General features: G+C 35.1%; 1 pseudogene; it reads left to right on the forward strand.

Annotated features, from left to right (window-relative positions):
• The first annotated feature begins 413 nt into the window (after positions 1 to 413).
• LOC120214599 lies at positions 414 to 9,731 on the forward strand (annotated as a pseudogene).
• The last annotated feature ends 3,637 nt before the right edge of the window (positions 9,732 to 13,368 follow it).

The raw sequence follows: 13,368 nt of genomic DNA on the forward strand, positions 1-13,368 counted from the left end.
GTTTTTCTTTACGGACAGAAAATGGATCCTTATACAATTACAGCATCACCAAACTTTGGGATTGTTGAGGGAATTCAAAATTTGAGACATTTTAGTTTTAGCAGTCTGAAAAGTAATTTGGACCTGGATGGAAAATTTCCTCTTCTGCCTGAAAATAGTATCTCAAGAGCACAGTCAGGGTGGTCACAGAGGCCATCATTTCCTATAATTCCTAAGATAATTACCGGAGAGTTTCCCATTTCTTATGGATGATACATGACCCAGACCGTCAACTATAATGTAAATCATATTAGTTTTTTATAATGTATTTAAAATTTATATTTTTAGTATTTTATATCATGTATAAACACATTAATTGAATTTTGTTTAAATTATTTTAAATTTTAATTTGTTTGAAAAATAGATTTAGGGTCATGATATTGAACTACGGTTTTTTACACTATTAGTGTTGAAGTATTTGAACTATGCTTTCTTATATTGATTTGTTTTTTATTTCGTTACTGTTTGTTGTTAGTTTAATTATATTGAATATTTTTATATTTAAATATCTATCATATGATTATCATGCTGTTTAAGTATAAAATATCTTATATAATTAATTTATAAGGTTTTTAGTAGAAAAGTGTGCCTCGCCTATGAAAGGCGCGCTCCATCGTCCTTCGCTCCGAGTCTAGACTGTAGGGACCCTTTGCGCCTCAGTGCGCTTTATGCTTTTTAAAACTAAGTTAACAGTTCACTTCTTATAACTATGATCTGGATGTCTCCTATGGTTTCAAAATTTTTAACTTGATGGTTTTTCTTTTGTGATAGCTAATGTAATGGTTGGAGTTGGGTTTTTATCTAAACCTAATACAATGGCTGAAGGAGGCTGGGCAAGCTTGTTGGTTCTAGTCCTTCTTCCAGTTGTCTGTTGTTATACAACCATCCTAATGACATACTGCTTTGAAGGCAGACAAGGAATTACATCTTACCCTGATATGGGTAAAGCTGCCTTAGGACGATTCAGACGACTTTTAATATATGTGAGTTACCCTTAGCCTCTTGCTTCCAATTATAATGAATACTTTGTATTACTAGGATGGCAGTACTGATAATAGGTAGTATTCGAAACTCATTGTTCATTCTCTAATACCGAGTTTGTTGGTTTTATGCAGATTGTTCTCTATACAGAGTTATATGTAAGCATGAACTTGTTATTTGCTTGTTGAGTTATATGCTGCAACTTCCCTATCTAATTAACAACTTGCTTTCATTTCCTTTGTATAGTCATATTGTGTGGAATTTATCATCATGGAAGGCAATGTAGGAAATAAAACACTCACACAAATAACTTTTTTTGAAACTCAAACAAATATTACAAGAGCACTCTCACTTGAAAAACAAGAACTACAACTCACTCTTATAAGACTTTGCTTCTTCACTCACTTAGAAGCTCTTAATTTTTCTTGATGTTTAAACTAAAATGGGGAGGGGTATTTATACTACTCAAAAACAATCATACACCACACAAATAAAATAATTTAAACCATTAAAGTCTACAAATACCTAACTCTCACCTAACTAAATTGATGTAAGCAGTGACATCTTCATCTAATTGATGTAAACAATGACATCAATTTAGTTTGGGTTTAGGTTTAGGCTCCCATAATGGATCAAGTTTATGATTTAACACCCCCTTAAACTTGATCTTGTGATTCCTAGTAAGTTCCTTAATCTTATGAAGTCTTTGCTCGTTAGTGGCTTGGTAAAAATATCGACAACCTGATCTTGTGATTTCACGTATTCAACTTCCACATCGTTTCTTGCAACACACTCCCTTATATAATGGTAGAGAATATCGATGTGCTTGCTTCGATCATGGAATATTGGATTTTTTGCTAAGGCAATGGCTGACTTGTTGTCGACACAAACCTTGGTAGGCTCTTATTGTATCAAACCTATCTCATTCACCAGATTTCTAAGCCTAATTGCATGACAAACGCATGAGGTAGCAACAACATATTCTGCTGCACAAGTGGACAATGTGACAATCGGTTGTTTCTTTGACATCCAAGTGAAAGCAGTATCTCCCAAGAAAAATATGAATCCAGTAGTGCTCCTTCGATTATCTATGTCTCCACCCCAATCACTGTTGCTATATCCAACAAGCTTATAATCATTTGAAACTGAATAGAACAAGCCAAAGTCAATTGCACCTTTCAGATAGCGAAGAATTCTCTTTGCGGCTTTAAAATGGGTGGTTGTTGGAGATTCCATATAACGACTAACCAATCCAACTGCGTGAAGAATATCAGGCCTCGTGCAGTTAGATAGCATAGACTTCCACCAAACTTTTGAAGAATGTTGGATTTATACTTTTACCTTCTTAATGTTTGGACACCTTGATCCCGTATTCTGTCGGTGTGCTTATTAGCTTACAGTTCTCCATCTTGAACTTCTTCAGGATCTCCTTTGCATAGATTTCCTGTGAAATGAAAATTACATCCTTTTGTTGCTTAACTTCAATGCCAAGGTAGTACGCCATGAGCCCCATGTCTGTCATCTTGAATTCCTTCTTCATCACATCATTGAATTCATTAAACATGCTTGTGTTGCTTCCAGTGAAGATCAAATCATCCACGTAGAGGCACACGATCAAAATATCTTCATCTTTGATCTTGATATATAGAGCGTGATCTTAGGGAAACTTGTTGAAGCCATTCTCTTGGAAGTACTTGTCGATTCGGCTATTCCATGTCCTTGGTGCTTGTTTTAACCCGTAAAGAGCCTTCTTCAACACCTTGTCTTCGTGCCCTTTGACTTCGTAGCCTGACGGTTGCTGAATGTAGACTTCCTCTTCAAGAACTCCATTTAGAAAGGCAGACTTTACATCCATTTATTGTATCTTCCACTTGTTTTGAGCTGCCAAAGAAATGATTAGTCTGATAGTCACCAATCGAGCAACAGGAGCAAATACCTCATCATAGTCAATTTCAACCTTTTGACTATAGCCTTTAGCAACTAGCCTCGCCTTGTGCCTTTCAATCTCTCATTTGGCGTTTTGCTTTGTTTTGTACACCCATTTGACACCTATTGCCTTATGTCTCTTGGGAAGTGAGGTAAGTTCTCATGTGTCATTCTTCTCGATGGCCTTGATTTCTTCGTCCATTTTATTTTTTTATTTCATTTCTTGCACCGCTTCTTGAAAGCTCACTGGTTCACAATCGGCAAACAGACAAAATAATGTAAGATTATCTTGTTGTTCAGTTACCTCATAGAGATCTCTAGGGCTTCTTGTACGTTGCACAACTCTTTCACTTTGACTCAAACTTGACGATGATGAAGGTGTTGAGTCTCCTTGAGTGGTTGATATTGGTGAAGTGGGTGGAGTTTCAAGCTCTTGTTGAGGTTCACCTAGTTGTTCCCTCATTGTCTGCTCATCTTCTTCAAACTGAGGAAAGAAATTGAAGTCATCTACATCAGAGTTAAAATTCCATTCTCATTCTTCGTTGAAGACCACATCTCGACTAATCAAAAACTTCTTATTGTATGGATTGTACAGCTTGTAGCCTTTCGAATTAGTATTATAGCCGATGAAGATAAAACTCTCGCTTTTATCATCAAGTTTCGTTCTTCTCTCGTCTGGTACGTGAACATGGGCTATACTTTCAAAGGTTCTCAAGTGGGAAATGCCAGGCTTTCTTCCACTCCATGCCTCTTGCGGTGACTTTCCCCATACACTTATTGTTGGAGATCGGTTTGACAAGTAGACTGCACACGCTACTGCTTCTGCCCAAAATTCCTTGGGTAGTTTCTTGCTTTTGAGCATGCTTCGTGCCATGTCGAGGATTGTTCTGTTCTTTCTTTCTACCACACCATTTTACTGGGGATCTAGGAACTGTCATTGGTAGACAAATTCCATTTTGCTTCACAGAACTCTTGAAACTCCCTGGAAGTAAATTCTCCACCTCGGTCGGATCTCATGGCTTTGATCTTTCTACCACTCTCTCTATCCACTGCTACTTTGAAATTCTTGAAGACTTCGAAAACTTCTGACTTCTATTTCAAGAAATATACCTAGGTTTTTCTTGAAAAACCATCAATGAAGAGAAGAAAGTAGTTACTGTTACAGAGAGAGCTTGTCTTGATCGGTCCACACACATCGGTATAGATGAGCTCAAGTGGCTTCTTGGCTCTTGTCTCTGACTCCTTTGGAAAGCTTTTCCTAAATTGTTTCCCGACTAGACACCCTTCACAAAGCTGGTCAGGATGGTTGATGTAAGGTAATCCCTTCACTATCTCCTTCTTAGATAGCAGCTCTAGACCTCCAAAATTGAGATGCCCAAATCGAAGATCCTAAAGCCATGATGCATCTTTGTAGCAAGCTTTCAGGCACTTTGCAACATCATTTTGTATGTTGATCAAGAACATTTTATTCTTTGACATCGATACTTTAGCAATGAAGTTATTCTTATCATCTTTTATAGAAAGATTATAATTATTCATATGAATAACATAACCTTTCTATACCAGTTGCCTTAAACTTAAGATGTTACTTTTCATATTGGGCACATAGTATACATTTGAAATAAATTGATGTCTCCCATCTTTTAAACGAATAAGGATGTTACCTCTTCCTTTCACTGTTGTTGTGGAATCATCTCCAAACGAAACATTTCCCCTTACTGACTCGTTTAGCTCCACAAACATGTCTATCCTTACACACATGTGATTGCTTGCACCACTATCAAGATACCAGGAATTTACTTGGCCACCATTAGCTTTCTTTGTGCTAGAAGAAGAGTTTATTTTCCATCTGTCTTTTCCTCCACGTAGTTGGCCTTCTCCTCAATTTTGTTGTTGGGAGCTCTACATTCTGAAGTATAATGCCCAAACTTCTAACAATTATAACATCAAACTTGAGATTTGTCATATATTGAGTTCATATTGATTCTTTCATGTCCTCATGTTGAGCTTCCTCATTTCTCATAGTTGTTTTTGGAATTGTTGTTGTTGTAATTCCATCCTCGTCCACCTCCGCGACTTCCATCTCGTCCATGGCCTCTACCTCTGTCTAGGCCACGTTGGTTTCTATCATTGCGTTGGGTTTCATGCATATCTTTGAGTTGTAGCTTGAGGATTTGCTCAGTAAACTCATGCTTCTTCTTATGCTTCTCTTCATATGCTTGCAATGATCCTTGGAGTTGCTCGATCGTCATTTCTTCCAAGTCTTTAGTTTCTTCAATCGTCACGACTATGTGCTCAAATTTGGGATCCAACGAACGGAGTATCTTCTCTATTATCCTCACATCTTCCAACTTTTCACCATTTCTTTTTAATTGATTAGAAATAGATACTACTCTTGAGAAATAATCTAAAATAGACTCGGATGCTTTCATGTGTAAGGATATGAATTCACCTCTTAATGTTTGGAGACAGACCTTCTTCACTTGCTCAGATCCTTTGTAAGAGGTTTGCAGCTTCTCCCACACTTACTTGCTAGAGCTTGCACTCGAAATCTTTTCAAAACCATCATCATATAATGCTTGATAGATGAGGTAGAGAGCCTTCTTGTCTCTCTTTCTTGAATCTTTCAAAGTTGTCTTTTGATCTGGTGTAAGAGTAGCAAAAGTATCATCATCTGCATGCTCGTTCTAGCCTTTTTCTATGATATCCCACACATCTTGTGATCCAAGAAGTGCCTTCCTTTTGATACTCCAATTGTCGTAGTTGTTGTTGTTGAGTGTCGGAACTTGGAATGGTGCCATACCATTTTCCATATCTCTCAATATAATGACTTGATTTTCTGGCAGCAGTCTTCCGGTGGTGCGTGGCGGCGTATCAGAACAGATTGGGAAGATTTTGGCGGCGGCGGATTCTTCTCGTCGAGATCTTCGATCTTTCCAACTCTCACTCAAAACAACTTTTATTGAAACTCAAACAAATATTACAAGAGCACTCTCACTCAAAAACAAGAACTACAACTCACTCTTATAATACTTTGCTTCTTCACTCACTTAGAAGCTCTTAATTTTTCTTGATGCTTAAACTAAAATGGGAAGGGGTATTTATACTATGCAAGAACAATCCTCCACCACACAAATAAAATAATTTAAACCATTAAAGTCTACAAATACCTAACTCTCACCTAACTAAATTGATGTAAGCAATGACATATTCATCTAATTGATGTAAGCAATGACATCAATTTAGTTTGGGTTTGGGTTTAGGCTCCCATAATGGATCCAGTTTATGATCCAACAAGCGACAATCTTACAAGGCTATTTCTTGGAGTTTATTTGGATAGTCCTTTTCTAAAGTTGGATTCAACACATCTCTTCGGAATCTTAACTGCCTTTGTTGTTCTTCCCACCGTCTGGTTAAATGTCATTCGTTTGATTTCGTATCTTTCAGATGCTGTACAGATGCTCATTATATCCAAGCATCTAAAATGTTTAAGACAACATTATGAACTTACACCGGATTTACCATTACTTATTTTGCAGCTGATGGGGTTGTTGCAACATTAGTAATAGGTTTTGGTCTGCTATTCCTTGGTATACTGGGCGGTGATGGCCCCCATCATACCGGAAAAGTCGTGAATTTGAGTGGCCTTCCGGTAGTAATCGGTGTATATGGATTTTGTCATTCAGGACAGTCTGTTTCCTGATATCTATCAATCAATGGCTGATAAAACACGGTTTAAGAAAGCAATGCAAATATGGCAAGGATATTTCATTGTGGCTTCGAATGATGTTTTTCGCACCCCTTTCGTTTTGATCTTCATTTCATATTTTTTTCTGCAGTTTTTTTCCTGTGTATACTATTGTATGGGAGTGTTGCAGTCATGGGTTATATCGAGTTCGGTCAAAGCACGTCGTCTCAAATCACTTTGAGCGTGCCACCACATGCCTTTGTTTCTAAAACCGCATTGTGGACGACGGTAGGTAAGAGGCCCTTTCTTTCAAAGGTGTTTTCAGTTGTTTTTGTTGCTAAGTTGTCTGTTTTCTTGTGTTGCAGGTTATTAATCCACTCCCAAAATATCCTTTTGGCTGTATATATTAGAATTACATATGTTTTTAATCTCCTTCCAATGCAGTACAATTTTTCTTCCATCACATTGAACAAATATGCATTATTGTTGATCCCCTTGGCAAGGAGCGTACAGGAACTGCTGCTGGAGTGTGTTCTGGATAGCTTATGGTATTTCTTTCTTTTGATAGCAGCCCTAGTGTTTTCTACTGTTTTCGCTGCATTCGTCATGCCTTTGTATAATGATATAGAGTCTAGACTTAGTTATGTCTCGTAGTTCATGATGCAATAAATGGTATGAACTTGTATAATGAGTTGTAACAGCTGCAATTTGTGTAGCTTCTGCTTAGTTCTTAGTGATTTATTATCATCGGTATCGCATCAATAAGTTTAGTATAAGAATTCAGTGATTCATATATGACATTGTTTTGACCACAGATCTTCTGATGGCTTAATTTGGTTCTCTTCTAAGCTTCATGGTGGTAAGTACTGTTTTCTGTTTATTCATGTATTAGAATGGAAAAAGAAATATTATGGAGGACTCATTGAAGGGAGTGAAGAAGACAATCCATTTATCTTCTTCAGCAAGGATAACATAATGTTTTACATTTCAGGCTATAATAATGCCATCACTATGTTTCATTAAGATCGCCTGGAGAAAAGGTTCAAGGATACATGTAAGCAGAATCAACTTTGTATGCACGTAAATGTTTATATACTTACGCTCTGAATAAACATATTGTTTTTAATGAACAAACAGATTGTTTTGAGCGCCACAATCGCTGTAATTGCTGTCGTGTGTGCTATTGCTGGAACGTGTTATGCATTGCAAGGGATTATAAGTAATTACTGATACCCGGAGCGGTGCTTGCTGCCACTGGGGATGCTTATTCTCCCTACATCCACGACTTGCTGCTGAGTATACAGGTAGCTAATACCTGCCAAACAGAATAACGTAAGAGCATTACGTGCTCCTGATAACGTCTAGACTTAGGCTAACAACTGACATACAACATTTGTAAGAGTGTTATAAAAAGAACTGAAAATCAACAAGATAAAACATTGTTAGACATCGTCGAGTATTGACTGTAAGAATATCGTCGGAATTTATGTTAGTGGCTGTTTTCTTGATTGGTGTTTCAATTCTGTCCAAATTATATCCACAACCATTTAATTTGAACACTTTTAAATTAATTCACGGGTGATTTGCAGCGCCATCGCCTATTAGTTGTTACAAACTCAGTCTCCAATGGCCTACCACTTGTAGTTCTGGTAGCATGGCTTGTGCTTCTCCTATCCGGTCTGTGTTAACCGTCCATGGTATATGATCACTAGATGTCACTGACGTTCAAATTCTCGATTACAATGCAACTACTAATCCTTGTTAATCCTTCCTCAATTCTTCAGGTAAGAATCAATAAACTTTTAAATTTATTTTTTTGTATTTAAATTTATATATATGATCTAACATAAATTTCTCTAATTTAAAAGACTGCATTAAAACCAATTCGAAGCTACTAAATATCATTATGGTCGGACTTAAAGAACCCTAGTAAAACTGCTTACAACTTTTGGGGGGCATGAATGGGACATGCTCTGATTATCGTTATGACCCTTTTTTTACTTCGATTCTGCCGTAATGCCTAAGTAAGGCTTAATAAATCCAGGTAACTATATTTCGTACTAGACATCCTTAAATTATGTCTTATATTTTGAATTCGTCAACAAATTTTAAATCTTCTAAATATAAGACAGTTTAGGATGTCTAGTGCAGAATATAATTATCTGGATTTGTTAAGCCTTATCTAGGCGTTAAGGAAAAGTTGAGGCAAAGTTGAAGTAACGAAAAGGGTCATAAGGGTGATCAGAGCATGTCTCACAGGAGTCCCATTCATGCCTCCCAAAAGTTGTAAACTGTTTGACTAGGGTTCTTCAAGTCTGGCCATAGTGATATTAAGTTGCTTCAAAATAGTTTTAATACAATCTTTTAAATTAGAGAATTTTTTGTTAGATTATATATATATTAAATATAAAAAAGAAAAGTAAATTTAAAAGTTGATGAGATGCTTACCTGAAGAACTGAGAAAGGACTGAGTGTCGTAGAGTAACAAGGATTAGTAGTCACGTTGTAACCGGAATCTGAACATCGATGGCATCTTCTGGTCATATACCATGCATGGTTAACACGGATGGGATGAGAGAAGGACAAACCATGCTACCAGAACTACACGTGGCAGGAGGTTATTAGAGACCGAGTTTGTAAAAACTTATAGGCGATGACATTGTAAGCTCCAGTAAATTAATTTCAAAGTGCGCAAATGGTCGTGGATATAATTTGAATATAAGTGAAACACCAATATCCAAAACAACCACTAATATATATTTCAACAACATTATTACAATCAATAGTATAATGTTTTATATTGTTGATTTTCAGTTCTTTTTATAACACTTCTAGGTAAGCTGCATGCCAGTTGTTACCCTAAGTCTAGACGTTAGCAGGAGCACATTATGCTCTTCTGTTATTCTGTTTGCAGCAGTGAACCAACTCAGGTCGGTTCAACTGATAATCAGTTTGATATCATTTAAACACGTCTTGAGTTCGAGGTCTTGTATATGTAGAAAATTTCATTAGGAAATTCACCCACCAAAATAGGACCTGTGATACAGGTCAATTCAAATTAATCAGGGCAGAGCAAAAAAAATTGAGAGGGCAATAAAAAAATGGAAGGTACTGAAATTTCGATATTGTTATAGCAAAATTTATAAGTTCTTTTGTTTTATTTTTGGATAGATTTTATTTGGTCATTCGGATCAGGTTGGGTTGGATCATTTTCATTTGGATTATTTTAGCTCGGGTCATTTCAAATCTAGACTATATTCGATTTAATTTTGTTCTAGTCGAATCGGTTCAGTTGTTTTTCGGTTCAAGTCAATATTTATTAGTTGATTTCGAGTCGGATTAATATCGAAACAATTAGATTTTTAGTCGGGTAAATATTAGGATTGATTTTCAAATTGGGTCAATATCAGATTGGTTGATTTTTAGGTTGTGGTCAATTTCTGAATCAGGTCAATTCGGGTTGAATCGGATATGAAACTAATTGAGTATATAAAAAATTATTGATATATCTTTTGTTCGTCAATTTTATCATTTTGATTCAATTTCAACTTTCAATTGTTCAATATTTTGAATTAAATTGTCATTTAGAGAAGATAATTTCACCTAAACTCGATCTTATACCGTATGTTAGAGTTTGTGACATGCATTTTATATCAATTTGGTCCGAAAAAGTTTATAGTTAGAACTATTTTGTAAATAAATTTTTTTATTACAATTTCATTTTCAATTAAATATATTGTACCAAATATTTAATGTTTAGTTATAAATTTAATATTTTTACTAAATTTAAAAAATAATACATAAGTAAATTTTCTAATAATTTCATTATAAATCTATAAAATTTAATAGTTTCATTGTTTGAATTAAATTAAATTTTCTTTTACATATTAATATATTTGTCATTCAAAAATTAAAATAGATTTCATCATTTAAATTAGAGTATAATTTCATTTATATAGAATTTCTTTTATAGATTGATATTTGTGTTTCAAGTTAATTTGTGTTTGTAAAAAATAAAATTTATTTTCTTTTAAAATTAATTAAAATATATAATCTAAATAATGAAAATGAAAATTAATAATATAAAATATTATCAAAAAGGTTAATTGTATAAAATAGAATTTTAGATAGCAACTTTACTTTATAATTCTTCATATTAAAGAGTTTTTTTTATTTTATTTATGAATTATCAGATCAAATATGAAGTTGATATTTTAAACGATAGAAAATAATATTAATACTTTAAACTATTATCAAAGGTGGTATTGATAATGTCACCCCAATTTAGGGGCTAGATTTTTATTAACTTAAAGTATTGAATTAAAGTCATAACAAATGAAAAGTTGGGGACTAAACTGCTTGATTTTGAAGTATGATGGTTGTTGTGCAAGCTTGATGATAGCTGAGGGACTTAACCCTGAATATACCCATTTGTAAGCTAAAATAAAACAACCCTCGTGAAACACCAAGCCAAGCTCTTTACCTTTCACCCATCACTGCTACCTTCGATCCACCTACGTCTGCCATCGTGGCTGTTTCCGCCACCACCATCGTGTTCACCGGTGACATGTGAACGAAACCTGACTGCCACCTCGTTTAGAAACGTCGTCGTTTGCAGTGAAGGACGATTCAAAGTCTTGTCAAAAACTAAACTTTCACCGTTGAAAATCGTCGATTCCGGCCACCTCTGTGGCCCGAGCACGACATTACCTACATCATTGAACTCAACATGCAATTTCGGTTAAGACACAATCAGTGGATCGCTCCATCGTCATTGTTTTGTCCGTCCGACATTGAGTAAGCATTTTCGATCATTGCTCTTTCATTTTAATTGAGTTTGGCTTGATTGTGGTTTGATTTTTGAGCTGATTTGGGATTGTTTTGGTGTGAGAATGATCGTGGAGCAATCGACCGATTGCCTCAAGCCCGTCGTCGTCACACAACGCCATGCGACATCGTATGCGTGTGGGGCTCTTCCCCAACCAAGGAAATCTTTTGAAACTGGTTTGCATGAACCGAATAGCCTAACTCGGTCTGAATCGAGTCTATTCGACCCGAATCTGTCTGACCATTTACCGGTTTGACCGTTGACTTTGACAAAAAAGTCAATTTTTTTGAAAAGTCATAATTTATGTTTTTTGACGTCCTGATTCTGAATCTGAAGTCTGTTTCGCCAAATTCCAACTTGTTAAGTTATTTTTCAATATTTTACCTTTCGATTCTATCCGTTTTCTGTAATTAAGCCCCGTTTCTGATGTAATTTCTATTTATATGTATCCAAGATATTATTGGACGTTGGATTCAAGATCGAGAGTGATCGAATGGAGTTTAAATGTTTGATCAGTGTTGCACGAAAATTAAGGTAATACACTACTACATTTCGTATGTTGTATGGTACACCTTGATAGTTGGTAAATATATGAATGAGTTCGATTGATCTTATGGATACCGTTAATTGAGGTAAACCCAGTATGATTATGATAAGAAGGTAGTTAATCGTATAAGACTCAAATGACTCAGGTAAGGAATTAGTAGATAGATAAGAAATAAATTCAAGTTCAATGATTAATTAGTAAATCATCAGAATTCATGATCCTAAAACTTTGATTATTTTCGTTAAAGGTTAAATGTCGGATATACATGTAAAAAAATTATGAAAATACCCTTAAGTTGTAAAAATGGTATTTTTACCATATAAAATTAATGACACCCCTGTTAATTCCTAATTTATTTGGAAAATATCTTATAATCAGTTTTAAACCTCAGAAAAAGTACAAGACCTATAAATTATGATTCTTGAATAAACTCTTGAAGCCTAATTTATTGGAAGTATTGCCACTACCATAGTTGAATGGAATGACGATAATACCATTAAAGTGTAAAAAGGACTAAATGGTTATGATAATGGAGATGACCTGAGAACTCATATTTTGATCCAGGTGAATCTTGGAATCACTGATTAAATAACCGATCTATTTGAAAAACCCCAAAAATGAACTTTTACACTTGGAATTCTTAATACAACGATCTCCTTATTTTTGAATGATCATTTGAAGAATAGATTACTGGAAATGCGACACGTCACTAAAGTATTTAAATTATGGATTATCCTCAAGTTTTAAAATAACTAATGTGATTGGACCCCAAAATGACTAAAATAACCTCAAATACCGAGATGACCTAAATACCTTTATGACTTGGATTAAGTGAATGTCTTTGGATAGACTATGGGAACACTGATGAACCTAAATGATTTTCTACCCAAAAGGTTATGGAGAATGACCCAAATCGTCGGATATTTTTGGATACTATTACAATATAGAAATGAAATAAATACCAACGGAATACCTATTCGTCTCCTCAAGAACATATCAATGATGATTCTGATATTGATCAGTTCAACTAGTGCAGTAAGTATTGAGAAGTGAATAATAGTGAAGTATCACGGTCCAAATGATTGACAAGTATCACAGTGTTGGGATCTGTAGTTCAATTGGACTTGAAAACATGATAATTTAATATATAATCTTGAATACCACAAATCGTCGCTCTATTGAGTTAAATCACTGAGAATTTTCAAAGAATAAAAATGCCTAAAATACCCCTTTTGTTTGAATAATGGAATCACTCCGGTCATACTTGAAATCTTAAGTAACTATGATGCAAAATATTCTGAATACCTTCCTGATTACCAAGTACCTCCAAAGAATAACTGGAGCATCTAGTGTGTTCCT

This window comes from Hibiscus syriacus, unplaced genomic scaffold (assembly GCF_006381635.1).
Source record: "Hibiscus syriacus cultivar Baekdansim isolate YM2019G1 unplaced genomic scaffold, ASM638163v2 tig00110076_pilon, whole genome shotgun sequence".
Taxonomy (NCBI): domain Eukaryota; kingdom Viridiplantae; phylum Streptophyta; class Magnoliopsida; order Malvales; family Malvaceae; genus Hibiscus; species Hibiscus syriacus.